Source organism: Bison bison, unplaced genomic scaffold, assembly GCF_000754665.1.
Source record: "Bison bison bison isolate TAMUID 2011002044 unplaced genomic scaffold, Bison_UMD1.0 scf7180017864388, whole genome shotgun sequence".
Lineage (NCBI taxonomy): Eukaryota > Metazoa > Chordata > Mammalia > Artiodactyla > Bovidae > Bison > Bison bison.
The window spans coordinates 1,499,538-1,517,071 of record NW_011494960.1 but is presented as its reverse complement, the minus strand read 5'-3'; positions in this window follow the sequence as shown (position 1 = coordinate 1,517,071).

The window sequence follows — 17,534 nt, the reverse complement described above, 5'->3', positions numbered from 1 at the left end:
TGTGAGAGTTGGACTGTGAAGAAAGCTGAGCACCGAAGAATTGATGCTTTTGAAGTGTGGTGTTGGAGAAGACTCTTGAGAGTCCCTTGAACTGCAAGGAGATCCAACCAGTCCATCCTAAAGGAGATCAGTCCTGGGTATTCATTGGAGGGACTGATGTTGAAGCTGAAACTCCAGTACTTTGGCTGCCTGATGCGAAGAGCTGACTCATTTGAAAAGACTCTGATGCTGGGAAAGATTGAGGGCAGGAGGAGAAGGGGACAACAGAGGCTGAGATGGTTGGATGGCATCACTGACTCAATGAACATGGGTTTGAGTGAACTCCGGGAGTTGGTGATGGACAGGGTGGCCTGGTGTGCTGTGGTTCATGGGGTCGCAAAAAGTTGGACATGACTGAGTGGCTGAATTGGAACTGAATCAAGACTATATAGTTAACAATAATGACACTAGTGTTGCCTTTATCCAAGTAGTATGTTTTAGAATAGAGTTATTTCATGTCATAGGACTCTCTGAGATTGATTTAACACCAAGTTATATAAAAAAAGAAAATAGTTTTCCTCACTGTATTTTACTTTCATTTTTAATGCATTGCCTATCTTATTTACTCAATCCTAATATCACATCACACCAAAATAACAAACATATGCCATAGTTGAAGAAAGTCTTAAGGATGTGTTTGAATTCCAAAACAAGCCTGAAGGAAACAGTCTAAAAATATGAGCAATAACAACATAATTTGCATAAGAACATAGCTTGTGAAAATCACACTGTACCTAGGGAGTATAAGTTCAGGTATATTGATACACACAGAGGCTCATGCTAAGTAGAGTTAATATAAAGAACACGTCTAATAATTGCTGCTTTAGTAATATCACTCCTCTGGGATTCCAGCTAAAGAGAAATGTTTCGTTATTCTTCCTGTGCCAGGCAAAGGGTCTAAAATACCAAATAAGACATAATTTTCCTGCTCCAACAGAACAGACACATTAAATAATTACAAAATGATAAATGAATATATTTAACACGCGTGTGAAAATTCATGTAAAAGCTTCTAAATGCGTGACCTATGAGGGGTAGGCTCTCACCTTGAACTTTAATCTTAGGCAGTGAGTATGGTTATGTAGTGTTCTGGTCTATAGAAGTTCAAAAATTGAAGCTAGAAAGACTGTGGCTAGAAGAGGTCTACTGGAGACAGGCATCTGAAAATAAGTGACAGCAGACAACTCATAGCAACATAGAAAGGAGACATAGAACTGGACTTAGCTCAATGATTCCATATTTTTTCAACTTTCATCCTTATATCTATGACTTGCTGTTGCTGCTAAGTCACATCAGTCGTGTCCAACTCTGTACGACCCCATAGACGGCAGCCCACCAGGCTCCTTGGGATTCTCCAGGCAAGAACACTGGAGTGGGTTGCCATTTCCTTCTCCAGTGCATGAAAGTGAAAAGTGAAAGTGAAGTTGCTCAGTCGTGTCTGACTCTTTGTGACCCCATGGACTGTAGCCCACCAGGCTCCTCTGTCCATGGGATTTTCTAGGCAACAGTACTGGAGTGCGATATCTATGATTTAATATCTGTTTAAAATCTTAACCTGTAAGTGCAAATAAATGAAACATGCAAATTTAGGCAGCTCTTATGGTGAGTAGAAAATAGAGAACTTTGTAGTAAAGGAAGACAAGGTGGCATTTTTTCTCATTCATGACCACTTCAAACACCAGATTTGATAGACTGCAAAGAAAGTTCCTCAAGAACCTTAAGATTCCTAATTTTCCTTAAAAAAAATGGTAGGGGGAGGGGGGAGGGAGGAGGGTTCAGGATGGGGAACACATATATACCTGCGGTGGATTAATTTTGATATTTGGCAAAACTAATACAATTATGTAAAGTTTAAAAATAAAATTAAAAAAAACAATTACAATAATTGATACTATCATGCTACTACAGAGAGTTTGAATCCAATTCAGTATCTCCTTTAAAATATTACAATGGCAAGAACAATATGAATAAAAGATTCTGTACCAACAAAATAGAGAATTTGATTGAAGTGGAAAACCTTAGATTTAGAATTATTTCTGCTTTTAAATGGATATGTTTGTGTATATTATTCACTCTCTATGCTTCTAATAGTTTCCTATTGTCATTGTAATAAATAAATTGTCACATATTTAGAGGCTTAAATAATACACATTCTTACCTTAGATCTGGAGGTAAGCAGTCCCTGTAAGAGACTCAAAGGGCTGAAATTAAGTTGCTGGAAGGACTACATTTTTTTTTCCCCCTGAATGCTTTAGAAACAGTCCTGCCTATTCTACAGACCCAACTTTCATTAGCTAATGGTCCCCTTCCATTTTCTAAGCCAGCAATAAAACATTTGTCCAACATTTCTTCTGTTGTCACACTTATTTCTTTGGTATTCATATTCCTTCTCACTTTGCACTCTAAAAATATGGTAATTGTAGTTGTCCAACTTGAATAATCAAGACCAAAAAAAAAAGAAAAGAAAAGAAAAGAAAATCTCTCTTGCCATTCAATGTCTTGGAATAATCTTCTTTCATCTTCCATCCTCTGAGTCATCCTTCCTTTTTATGAATGGCAGCATGAAGTTGCAGTTGGATAGTTTTATTGGCATATTTCTTGTTTGTCAAATTTTGAGAGTCTGTTAGCCTGTTTTTATTTCATCTTCTTTCCACACCCTTCAGTCCAGCTGACCGTGTTTATGCAGATATAAAAATTCTCAAGAAACTTGAGGGTCTCCTAACTATTAGATAAGAGGTTTCCACATAGGTTTTCCCTAGTGAACCCCTTCCCTATTTGGGACTTCAACCAAGGGACCTGAGGAGATCTGTGAGTTACATGCTAATCATTATAAAAGATTCTTTATATGAATAAATACTCTTAACATTTTGTCTTTCTGGGGTATTAGCAAAAGATTATCCAGCCATATCCTTGGGTTCTTTTTTCTTCCCTAAAGCAGTATATTTCTTAATTTTATCATCTTTTGCAACTGAGCAGGCTGAGAATTTTCCAAACCTGCAAGCTCTTGTTCTTCTTTTTCCTTTTCATTTTTTATTAAAGTGTAATTGCTTTACAGAATTTTACTGTTTTCTGTCAAACCTCAACATGAATCAGCCATAGGCATACATATATCTCCTCCCTCTTGAACCTCCCTCCCATCTCCCTCCCCACCCCACACCTCTAGGTTGATACAGAGCCCCTGCTTGAGTTTCCTGAGCCATGCAGCAAATTCCTGCTGGCTATCTACTTTGCAGGTGGTAATGTAAGTTTCCATGTTACTTTTTCCATACATCTCACCCTCTCCTCCCCTCTCCCCATGTCCATAAGTCTGTTCTCTATGTCTGTCTCTCCATTCCTGCTCTGTAAATAAGTTCTTCAGTACCATTCTTCTAGATTTCATATATATGTGTTAGAATACGATATTCATCTTTCTCTTTTTGACTCACTTCACTCTGTATAACAGGTTCTAGGTTCATCTGCTTAGCTGTTTTCTCCTCAATCTATCACTTTCCTTTTGCCTTTTGTTATAAACAGAAAGATGAAACCAAGTTATATCTTAAAAACTTGGCTTGGAAATCTCAGCTAAATATACAAGTTCTTCATTTATGAGTTCTATTTTCCACGTGACTGTGGGAACCAGTTATGGTAAGCTTTCTCTCACTGTATACTTGGATCCCTTTTCTCCAGTTTTTAATAACATGTTTCTTCTTTCCCTCTGAGAAGCACCAGCAACACCTCTAGTGAACATGTTCATATTGACATCTGCTTCATGACAGTTTAGCCGTTCTCTAAGATGATGTATGTTCTCTCTACCATGTTCCTCCTGAGACCTCATTATCAGAGTCATTCATATCTATATACCTATTTACAATCTATTCAAGCAATCTAGGATTATTCTGCCCACCCTCCCTTTTATTTTTTTGCTGAATAGTATTCCATGGCAAGAGTATTCCTCCACTTGTTTATTTGTTTCAACCATTCACCTATTGAGGAACATCTGAGTTGTTTTTATTAATATTTAGTACTATCACAAACAAAAATACTATGAACATTCCTTTTTTAAATTTTTTTAAATATAAATTTGTTTATTTTAATTGGAGGCTAATTACTTTACAATATTGTATTGGTTTTGCCATACATTGACATGAACCTGCCACGGGTATACATGTGTTCCCCATCCTGAACTCCCTTCCCACCTCCCACCCCATTCCATCCCTCTGGGTCATCTCAGTGCACCAGCCCCGAGCACCCTGTCCCAGGCATCAAACCTGGACTGGTAATTCGTTTCACATATGATAATAGACATGTTTCAATACCATTCTCCCAAATCATCCCACCCTCGCCCTCTCCCACAGGGTCCAAAAGACTGTTCTATACATCTGTGTTTCTTTTGCTGTCTTGCATACAGGGTTATCGTTACCATCTTTCTAAATTCCATATATATGCATTATTATACTGTATTGGTGTTTTTATTTCTGGCTTACTTCACTCTGTATAATAGGCTCCAGTTTCATCCACCTCATTAGAACTGATTCAAATGTATTCTTTTTAATGGCTGAGTAATACTCCATTGTGTATATGTACCACAGCTTTCTTATCCATTCATCTGCTGATTGGACATCTAGGTTGCTTCCATGTCCTGGCTATTATAAACAGTGCTGTGATGAACCCTGGGGTACACGTGTCTCTTTCAATTCTGGTTTCCTTGGTGTGTATACCCAGCAGTGGGATTGCTGGGTTATATGGCAGTTCTATTTCTAGTTGCACAGGCATATGTTTTTAGTTCCTTGGAAAATGTCTAAGAGTTTGATTTCTGGATTATGCAGTAATTGCTTGTGCCTGAGCGCTAAGTCACTTCAGTCATGTCTGTCTCTGTGTGACCCTATGGACTGTAGTTTGCCAGGCTCCTGTGTCCATGGGATTCTCCAGGAAGGCATACTGGAGTGGGTTGTCATGCCCTTCTCCAGGGAATCTTCTGAATCCAAGGATCTAACCTGTGTCCTTTACATTTCCTGCATTGGCAGGCAGGTTCTTTACCACTAGCGCCACCTGGGAAGCCTGGTAATTGCATATTTAGTTGAAACACACACACAAAAGCAAAAGCTGCCAAACTGTTTTCCAACAAGGCTCTGTACAACTTTACATTTCCGCTAGTGATGCACGAATAATGAATACTCTCACTAGCATTTGTTGGTGTCATTTACACGTTAGCCCTTCTTCTAGGATTGTAGTGATATTTCCTTGTTTTCATTTTCATTTTCCCAATGGCTAAGTGGTTAATTATGATGAACAAATTTTTGTGTGCTTATTTGTCACTTATGTAACTTCTTTGATGAAATATCTGCTCAAATATTTCCTTATCCATTTTAATCAGTTTGTTTGGTTTTGAGAGTGCTTTATACATTCTAGATACTAGTTCTTTGTTGAAAAGGCAGTTTCAGATATCTCCTTCTAGTCGGTACCTTGTCTTTTCATAATCCTCACATGAGCCTTCTCAGGACAGATGTGTTCAGTTTGATGAGTTATAAATTGTCAATCTTTCATATATGGATTGCATTTTTGGGGTTAATTCTAAGAATTTTTTGCTTTATCACAGGTCCAAAAGAGCTATAACTTTTTTTCTAAAATATTTAGTATACATAATTTACTTTTCAGTCAATTATTTTATGGTTATTAAGTCAAGGTTTCCCTTTACTGAAAACATACCCGAATGCTCCAGCAGAATTTGATGAAAAAACATCCTTGAATTGAATTGCCTTTGTCCCTTTGTCAAAATTATACACTATGTGTGTAATTCCAAGAGAAAGACAAAATCCTTAGAGTAGCTAAAAAAAAACTTTTTAAGAAAAATAAGATAAAAGAGCCATTCTACAATTTCAAGACTTATTTGAAAGCTACAGTAATTAAGACTGCGGTATTTTCAGAAGAAAAAAACATGTATATTAATGGAACAGAATAGAGAACACACAAGAGACATGTTTCAAGATAGTTTTATCTTTGCCTTTAGTTGTTAGAAGCTTATTTATAAAGTGGCTTGGCATAGATTTGTAGGGGTTTATCCTATATGGCAGGCTACAGTCCATGGGGTCCCAAGAGTCAGACACGACTTAGCGACTAAACCACCACCACCACCATCCTATATGTGGTTGCCTAGTTTTTCTTTTTTTTTAATGCCTTTCACCAAATTTGGAAATTTGATTCAGCTTGGTATTTCATTCAATCTCATGGAGGATTGAAGGTACCTAGATGGTCTTTTAATGCTAGTTTTCAGATCAGAAAACAGTGGCTCTGAATCATCTTTTTCTTTAAGATTGGGGTTTGTAAATTGACATGTTTCTGTGTTGCTTCTCTATTCTGGAAAATTCAACAAATTTGCATTACTCTTTTTTGCCTCTCAGAATTGTCTTTTGTTGTCTTAGTGTTTTATTTACCTGATTTACAGTTATATTTTGTGGGAAGGAATAAGGAGAGAAAAATTTATAACATCTTGTCTGGACTGGAACTCTGAATTTTAGCCACAGCCATACCAGGACATGGAGTGCAACTTACCATCGGTTTAAAAATGTTATCCAACGTTTTGCTCTCAAATGGTTTAATTGTAGAATGTCAGTGTGCTCTGTAGCAAGTTTTTTTGATTAATGAGTAATAATTTTAGCTGCAATTAGAATACTACTCTATTTAATTAGCTAAGTCTAATGGTCCTCCTATCAACTTGTGGGCTAATTGTTAAGCTAAAGGTTAAAAGAAGAAAGAAAGGCTATTAATCAAAAGTGAAATAGGAAAAGATGGATGTTGGCCTCCTGGGAATTAAGCCACACAGGCTTGTGTTTAGGATGAATGACAATGCATATAAAGTACATAGTAGGCACTCAATACACTGTAGCTGTTATTTTCATTGTTGTTATCACAACCATGTTTGGAATCAAACCAATTCATTTGAGTAGAAGGGTGTTTAGCAATAGAGTCTTAGGATCATCAATAGGCTTTTACAAGTCCCAAACTTCCTCATGGGCTGCTGTAATAGCACTAATTACTAGTGTTAGCATAATCAGAAAGCCCCAAGATGCAATTACTGGGATTTATATGAAGAAATCTCCTGTGTATGAAAAATGAGCTTAACATTACCCTTGATGGGCTGAGTTATTGAGTTCTCAGTTTCCCTGAGGCCTGAAGTTCTTCCTCCCACATTTTCCCCCTAGTTGAATTTAAAAAGAACAGCAATTTGGAAAGATGGAAAAGGCTAAAGATGCAGTCAAGAAATCTGTACATTTTCTTTAAGCAGTTTTTAGCCAAAAAGACCTCATAAATGTATAGTTAAGGGTTCACTCCTCTGTAGTGTAAACATCCCCTCAACACATGCACACGAGCACCGGGACATCATAGACAGAAGTTCTATGATTGAAATGAAATAATCTGGAATAGTTATTGGAAATCTTGTGACGGAATCATAATCATTTTGCTTTTAGTTTCTTTTATGCCATATACCACAGGTTTCTCAATCTCAGAAAATTGATATAATACTGACGCATGTTTCATAGTTCATATACATACCCAATTTCATAGATTTAATATTGTTGGGGGATGTCATTGTTTTTACCTAACAGTTACATAAATGTTTTACCCTCTGAGAACACAAATAGATATGTAGTGTTAGCTGTTCTAAATTAATTTATATTAAGTTTATATGTGAAAATATAAGTGAGAAGAATTAAAAGTATTGGCAAGGTATAATAGAAATAGGAAGGATTTTTGCAGATGGACTAGAAGCTGAGATCTGGCTAAATTATTTATTACTTACATTCATTTGATCAAACTGTTTGACTTTTCCAAACCTATCTTTTCTCTATGATAGATGCAATGATAAACAATTCTCAAGGCCATGAAAACTGAGCTTCTAAGATGGGGCTTGGTATATAAAAAAAGATTTTCTCCCCCTCTCATTAATTTATAATGTTTCTACTATTGTACATATGGAGAAGGCAATGGCACCCTACTCCAGTACTCTTGCCTGGAGAATCCCATGGCCAGAGGAGCCTGGTGGGCTGCAGTCCATGGGGTCGCGAACAGTCAGACACGACTGAGCGACTTCACATTCACTTTTCACTTTCAGGCATTGGAGAAGGGAATGGCAACCCACTCCAGTGTTCTTTCCTGGAGAATCCCAGGGACGGGGGAGCCTGGTGGGCTGCCGTCTACAGAGTCACACAGAGTCGGACACGACTGACGCAACTTAGCAGCAGCAGCAGCGTGTATATATATATATATATATGTACACACAAACACACAGGTAGATAATTTTATAAATCTGTTATACTTTAGAGATTAGAGAGTTTGAGGTTAGGGGATGGCTACTTAATAAATTTTCAAATATCTTTAATTCCAAAACTTTGGAAAGGGTAATTTTTTTAATTCAGAGAAAGTATATTACCTTGAAATTTATAAAATTGATGGTTTGGAGTTATTAAGGTTGACTACCACAGTGTAATAGAGTTTAATCTACTAGCTTTCATAGTCTACATTGCTTGTGTTTGGCAAAATCTATAAAGTGAATTAAGAACAAGCACTTGATCTTAAAAGGTGGACAAAACCTAAACAGTCAGGATTGGAGAAGCTCCTCTGGTGACAAGTTGAACAAGCCAATTCTGGCAAAATGGTTTTTCTCAGTTAACAGAAGTAAAAATTTGCCCTTCCTGCTAAGCTCATATATTCAAATTCTGAAGAAGAAAATGACTCCATACTTATTGGGAACTGCTCTAATTACTATTATTCATTCAAGTCCAATTGTAATCAGCTCTCTGAGTACTTGATAGGATAGTATAACGTCACTGAGCTCTTGTTTTTCATGAAAAATCTTTCTATTCCCAGGGAAGTAATTTTATATAGCAAGAATCGTTACAGTCCAGCATCTCATTCCAATCAAATTGTCCACGGCAATTTCTGGGGTGTAAGGTGTGCTCAAGCATCAAAGGAAGGATATTCACTGACCCTCTTATGTTGGCAATAGAATCACACACAGAGAATTATTTGGTGCATAATATAAATTCTCCAATGTATTAAGTGCAGATGTGAAAAGCCTTGGAGTCCAGGGCTGACACTTGTAGCTAATAAGGAAATTTGCCAGAAGAGGGGAAAATCCTGTGTTGAAAATCAGATGTGTTACAGTGGATATGAAAAAAGGTTTAGCCCCAGGAGATCCAGTGTCAGAAATGTTTCTGTCACTTGAAAATTACAGACCTTGGGCAATTTATTTTACTCTGTCTACCCTTTAGTCTCTTTATCTGTAAAACATATCTGTTCTACATGATGAATGTGCTCATTTTGAGCCACAAATTGGATAACATTCACACAATACTTTATAAATGGTAAAGTGAGGTCCAAAAGCTTGTTTTGTTTTAAGAAGTCACCATATATCAGCATATTTTCAGATGTATTAGATATAGGTGTATTTTTTAAAAATCAAAATAAATGTTAAGAAATTAAAAAGACAATAAATAGCTTCCTGTAATACAAAAGTTGAACAAAAAGAAAATATAATCAGAGTTCTATATGTGGCTCAATTGTGAAAAATATTTACCTGGTTACAATAATGGAAATATGAAATAACAATTTGACAAAAAATATAAAATTATTGTATTGAAAAAACAGAGGAAGAAAAGTTTAAGAGGGTTGTAATAGACATTAAGAAAGGTATATGAGAGATCTAAATTCTCATTCAATATTCTTGGAAGTCAGTGTACAGTGTCAGATAATGATGGTGTAAATATTATTTAGAAATATGGAAACAAATAGCAAGAAAAAAAGAACTAAATTACTTGAAAGTGTCATGTTTCTAGTTGGGGTTGAAGAGTATGGGTAATACATTTAAGATCCTGAATCATTGCAGAATCATATGGTATTTTTTTTCTTAATTTTTTGAAGGACCTCTGTATTGTTTTCCAGTGTCTCTACCATTTTCCATTCACACTGAGTGACCAAGGGTACTGATTTCTTCATATCCTCACCAACATCTCTCTTTTTTTGTTGTTGTGATTGTTGTTAATAATTATCCAGACAGATGTGAGGTGATACTTCATTGTGGTTTTGCCTTACATTTCCCTGATGATCAGTGATATCTTTTTTTTTTTTTCGTTTCATACATGATATTATACATGTTTCAATGCTATTCTCCCAAATCTCCCCACCCTCTCCCTCTCCCACAGAGTCCATAAGACTGATATATACATCGGTGTCTCTTTTGCTGTCTCGTACACAGGGTTATTGTTACCATCTTTCTAAATTCCATATATATGCGTTAGTATACTGTATTGGTGTTTTTCTTTCTAAACGTGAGACCAGAAACTATAAAACTCCTAGAGGAGAACACAGGCAAAACACTCTCCGACATACATCACAGCAGGATCCTCTATGACCCACCTCCCAGAATATTGGAAATAAAAGCAAAAATAAACAAATGGGACCTAATTAAACTTAAAAGCTTCTGCACAACAAAGGAAACTATTAGCAAGGTGAAAAGGCAGCCTTCAGAATGGGAGAAAATAATAGCAAATGAAGCAACGGACAAACAACTAATCTCAAAAATATACAAGCAACCCCTACAGCTCAACTCCAGAAAAATAAATGACCCATTCAAAAAATGGGCCAAAGAACTAAATAGACATTTCTCCAAAGAAGACATACAGATGGCTAACAAACACATGAAAAGATGCTCAACATCACTCATTATCAGAGAAATGCAAATCAAAACCACTATGAGGTACCATTTCACGCCAGTCAGAATGGCTGCGATCCAGTGATATCTTTTAATAAATCCATTGGCTGTATGTCTTCTTCGAAAAATTTCTATTCAAGTCCTAACCCATTTCTTAACTGGGTAATTACCTTTTTGTTACCGAGCTGTGGGAGCTTCTTATGAATTTTGGATATTAACCTATTATCAAGTATATGATTTACAAATATTTCCTGCATTCTATACGTTGGCTTTCACACTACTGTTTGTTTCCTTTTAAAAGCAGAAGATTTTTAGATTGATGTAGTGCCACTTGTCTACTTGTACTCTGGATATCTGTGTTTTGGTACCATATCTGTGAACTCCTTGCCAAGATTAAGGTCATGAAATCTTTCTTCTTTTTTTTTTTCTAAGAGTTTAATAATCTCAGGACTAGGTCTTTAGCCCATTTTGAGTTGATTTTTATGTATGATGTAAAATCAAGGTCCAATTTAATTTTTTTAATGTAGATATCCAGTTTTACCAATAACATTTGTTGAAGACTATTCTTTCCCCATTGTTATTCTTGGCACCGTTATCAAAGATCAGTTGGACTACACATGTGTGAATTTATTTCTGGGTGTTCCATTTGTCTATATGTCTGACTTTATGCCAGTATCATATTATTTCAATTGCTGTAGAATTTATGATATATTTTAAAATCAGAAAGTATGAAACCTCCAGCTTGGTTCCTCTATTTCAAGATTGATTTGGCATCTATTGTGGTTCCATATGAATTTTAGAATTATGTTTTAAATTTCTGTAAAATATCTTATGGAATTATGATAAAAAATGTACTGAATCTGTAGATTACTTTGAGAGGTATGGACATTTTGATAATAGTATATTTTCTAATCTGTGAATATAAGCTAATATTTTCATTTGCTTGTATATTATTTGATTTGTTTCATCATTGTTTTGTAGTTTTCAGTGTATAAGTGTTTCATACACTCTTGATTAAATTTATTTCTAAGTATTTTATTATTTTTAATACTATTGTAAGGGCTTCCCAGGTGGCTCCAGTGGTGAAGAATCCACCTGCAGAAAACATGAGTTTGATACCTGGGGCTGGAAAATACCCAGGAGAAAGAAATGGCAACCCACTTTAGTATTCTTGTCTGGGAAATCTGATGGAGAGAGGAGCCTGTGGGTTACAGTCCATGGAGTCGCAAAAGAGTCCGATAGGACTTAGCAACTAAACAACAAACGAACAACAATACTATTGTATATGGGATTGCTTCCTGAGTTTCTTTTTTGGATTGTACGTTGTTAATGTATAGAAAAGCAATTGATTTTGTATGTTGATTATATAGCCTGCAACTTCACTCAATTTATTATTTTAACAGTTTTTCTAAGTGGCATCTCTAGAGTTTTCTGTATATACAATTACGTCATCTGCAAACAGAAACAATTTTACTTCTTTTCAAATTTGAAAGCTTTTTGCTTCCTTTTCTTGTCTAATTGTTCCAACTAGGATTTTCAGTACTGACATGACTAGAAGTGATGAAAATGAATATCCTTATCTTGCTCCTGATCATGCAGAAAAAAAAAAAAAAACACTTAGATAAAAAAACACTTTATCACTTAGAACGTTAGCTCTAGGCTTTTCATATTCAACTTTTACAATGTTGAGGTTAATTCCTTTTATACTTATTTATTGAAAGTTTTGTTATGAAAGATATTGGATTTTGTAAAATACTTTAACTACATCATTGAGAGGATCATGTGACTTTATCCCTTGTTCTATTAATATGGTGTATCACATAAATTGATTTTTATATGTTGAATCATCCTTGCATCCTTGGGATATACTCACTTGGAAGTGATATGCAGTTTTTTAAACATGCTAATGACTTTGACTTGCCAGTATTTTCTTGAAAATGTTGACATCTATATTCATGAGGGATATTGGTTAGTTTTCTTGTCTGGCTTCAGTGTATCATAAAATGAGCTTCAAAGTGTTCTCCTTTTTAAATTTTTTGCAAGAGTGAGAAAAATTGGCATTAATTATTCTTTAAACTTCCGGCAGAATGGTATCTATTTACCAGTAAAACTGTACTCATCCATATACTTTTCTTTGTTGTACTGTTGTCTATTCTTCCCTTCAGTTTTATAAATGTTTGCTTTGTACATTCAAGTTTTTTGCTCTTTAGTGCATATATAGCATATATATGTTATAATTATTCTTTTATCATTGTATAATTACCTTCTTTGTCTCTTTCGTCTGATTTAAGTGTAACCATGCCTGGTCTGTTCTGGTTTCCATACTTTTTTGTACCTTCACATTCAACCTATGTATGTATTAATATTTAAATCTTGAGTGCCTTGTAAATAGCAAATATTCAGAATAAGCCTTTTTATCTGTTCAGAAACCCTATGTTTTGATTGGAAAGCATAATCCATCTACATTTAAGGTAATTATTTATAGTAAAGGATTTACCATGGCCATTTTGTTAATACCTACAGTTTCTCTTACTAATTTATCTTTTCCTTGATGTAATATCTATAGATATTTTCTTTGTGGTTACCATGGGCCTTACATAAAATACCTTATAATCATAAGATTCTACTTTAAATTGGTCACAACTTGAGTTCAGTCATGTACAAAAACTACATTTTTACTCTGCCCCCTTAATATTAATTCTGTATTTAACATCTATGTATGTCGTGTGAGATGGTAAGCTAATATCATTGACTCAATGGGCATGAATTTGAGATAATGGTTGACAGGAGTCTTGTGCGTTACAGTCCAAAGAGTCTGACACATCTTAGTGACCGAACAACAACAACCCTAACACATGTTGCATATTCATTAACTGAAGATACTACTCTGAAAAGGGTCAGAAAAATTAGGGCACTGAATAGGTGGTCCAACTCCTCCCCTCCCCAGGGAGAAACTGGGAGGTAGGAGTTTTCCTCTCGATCATATTGTGTTCTTGTGAGGGTAAGAATTCTGATGAGAAAGTGTCTCAGATTTTCACACTGGTTTGCCTGTGTCATATTTTGTGCTTGCCTGGGATGCAGAAGATTCTGAATTAGTTGCCAGATATCACACAAAGGATTTGCCTATGAATTTTTGTATTGGTGCTTTTTTGAGGGAAGGAGGATCCAGGGCCTCCTATTTTAGGGTTTTGCTGATGTCATTCCCATGATCCTATTTACCATGTGAATGTACATTAATTGATAGTAATGCTAGTATATATTCTTAAATTCAAAATACAATAAAGTCTTCTAAGAAATGATGGAGAATAGTTTTACTCAGAGCAGAAACAAATTCACAATGCAAAGGTTTAGATTTGAACTTTGTTCTGCTTATAAATTATATAAACTTAGGAAGCTATCATTTTGAGAAAAAATAGAGTTTATGAAACACCAAGTATTTATTTAAAAACTTATCTTTATTTGTTGATTTAAAAAATTCTTACAGAAGATATCCTAATGTATTTCATGTTACTATGTCTAACTTCTCCTGTTCATTATTCTCTCAAGCAGAAAAACATATTCTATGACAATTTTGATCATATATGGATATTTTCCTCTTTGTTTTCTTAATAATTCTCTTCAACTATCCTTTAAAACATGATCCCTCATATTCATACACAGAAATGTAGAAAATAAAGTTCTAGAATTATAACCCTCTAAAGAATATTAGAGATCATTTATTTCAAGTGTTATCTAAAGCATCAGGTACCTATACTGAAGTATATTCCTTTATTGCTTTTGAGACTTTTTTAATCTCTTGAATAAGTGATGTTAAGTGGTATCTTTTTGAAATGAAGCTAAAATCTTACACTATGAGGAGATAAAAGTCTCCAAATGTACCTTTATTTGATAGTTTTTCTTTTTGTTACAAATAGAATGTTTTCTAATTTCATGTAATTACTGATTATTGATGGCCTATAGAAGAGTTCTTGATTTACATACACACATACACACACACATACATATCTGTTTCACTGGATTCTTACTATTTTATTATTTGTAATAATATTGATAGTTTTCCATTTTCCTCCTTAAGTAATAGATACATAACAACTTCATCTGCAAAACTGAAAATGTGGACTCTAATATTTGAACTTCTTTTATATGAGTTCATGCCACATAAAAATAAACATAGGTAAATATTTGTAGACAAGAATTTATACAATACTGTACAAAGAGATAATGTTGGAAATGGCCCCCCAAATTCTATCAGTCAAGATTCGTTATTGTTATTGAAACAAATGTAATAGCTCTATATGTTCAAACTTAAAAGGATGTTCCAGAAATAAAATTTAACTGAAAAAATGTTGTTGCAAATTGTAGGCATTATCTATTCAACTTTTTCTTGCCAAATTGTTTTGGAATTCTTTAGAAGTGTACAGGATCCTATAAACAGTCATTCCTAGCTGACGGATCACGTATATCAAAGATCTAACATGTAGACACTGTTTAAATGGGAAAATATGTGATCAAGGATACTATAATAATCTAAAAAAATAGTTTTAAAATATTGGCTTTTGCACTGTCCATTTAAGAATTTGGCATCCTTGTCATATATTCAAATTCCTAGTTGTGGTAAACCATTATTCTTTTGATCTATAGAGTGTATTCTCTAAATCTACATTCAGACACTAAACCTTTAAATACTTCTGATCTAGACCTTGTATCTCAGGTTGGTATTTAATTGTGTTGGAAAGTTAAAAAAATCCTTAAAAAATACTATTTTGGTGATATTCAGAGCAACAAGTACTTTAAACCTTATACACTAGGAGATATTTTGACCCTTTAGATGGCAACTCACTGAACAGGAAGCTAGAGGGCTGCAGGAAGAAAGGTTTTTGCCTTAGGATACACGATGCTTTGTCAACTACCTCAAGAATTTACATAAAGGAGCACGAATCTCCTTGCAGTCCTCAGAGAAGGTTTATGTGTTTCTTTACCTTGTATTTATACGGTGCCACGGATTGGGATATTTTATTATTCATTATGCTTTCCTTTATTATTCAGACTAGCACAATTTACTACTGATGATACTTTAAATATTTTATTAAAGTATAGTTGATTTATAATGTGCTAAGTTTTGCTGTATAGCAAAGTGATTCAGTTATATATTACTACATATGTATTATGTTTTATAATCTTTTCCATTATGGCTTATCACAGTATATTGATCATAGTTTCCTGTGCTATGCAATAAGACTTTGTTGTTTATTCGTTCTATATATAATAGTTTGCATCTGCTAATATTGATTCAATATTCTGCAAAATGCTTAAAGCCACACTTCTGATTAAATCTTTTGATGATCACTTAAAATGCATCATTTTTATTCCATTCACAATAAGGCAAAGTCAATAGACAAATTACTTTTAAAAAAAAAAGCAGAAATGTTGACCTTAGGAACTAAAAATCAATGGGCTTTTAATAGTTCATTTACTTAAAAGCACAGTATTCTAGTATTTTGTAATACAATCATAATAATAGAGATCAACTAATGTTGTCATTTTTAGCAAATTTGTGCTGGAGTTTAATTATGGAGTTATGATATCAATATTCATTCAGGAAAGACAAGTTAATCGTAATCAGTACTGGCCCCAAACAGGTAAGAGACTAAACAGAAATTCCAAAGCTATTTTTAAAAGAATTGTTCTCTGGAGAATGCTAAACTGTGATTATCGCAAACACTCTGGGGCCCTTAGCTGAACAAACTATTTTAGGTTTGTGGGTCAATGAAAAAGTCAGCTGCAAGTGGGAGAGGGAGTGCTCTGAAAGTAAAATTTAATCAACAAAGACTGCTTGCCAAAGAAAACTTAGTTGAGAATGTAAAGAAAAATAACATTCACGCTTATGAGGAAAAAAAAGTTCACTCCCAGCACAAAGTTCCTGGGGATCCCACATAACCCAGGAGAAATGAGAGCCTGGTTTTCTCTCTCTCGAGTATGTTGTAACAGGGATAATTTGGCTCGATAATTTTATATTTTTCCTTCAATACATATTTGTTAAGTCCTTATTCTTTGCCAGAATTTGTTGCAGAAATAGAAATATTGGGATAGCTATGACCCAGACATATATTCAAAATGTCCTCACGGTTCAGTACACCAGAAGACAGTCAATCATTTCAAACGTGTAAGGTTTGACTATTGTCTACAGGATGTAGAAAAGAACAAAATAAGCAGTGATTGGTTACAATGGTGGCAGGGGTAGGATACTGGTAGGAAAGTGCTCATAAAAAGGAAATAAGTAATTTGAGGTTTACTCATATTCGGGCTAAAATATAATAATAAAAAATAACACTTCTTCCAGTTCAGTTCAGTTCAGTTGCTCAGTCGTGTCCGACTCTTTGCGACCCCATGAATCCCAGCACGCCAGGCCTCCCTGTCCATCACCAACTCCCGGAGTTCACTCAGACTCACATCCATTGAGTTGCTGATGCCATCCAACCATCTCATCCTCTGTCGTCCCCTTCTCCTCCTGCCCCCAATCCCTCCTAGCATCAGAGTCTTTTCCAATGAGTCAACTCTTCGCATGGGGTGGTCAAGGTACTGGAGTTTCAGCTTTAGCATCATTCCTTCCAAAGAACTGATCTCCTTTAGGATGGACTGGTTGAATCTCCTTGCAGTCCAAGGGACTCTCAAGAGTCTTCTCCAACACCACAGTTCAAAATCATCAATTCTTCAGTGCTCAGCTTTCTTCACAGTCCAACTATCACATCCATACATGACCACTGGAAAAACCATAGCCTTGACTAGACGGACCTTTGTTGGCCAAGTA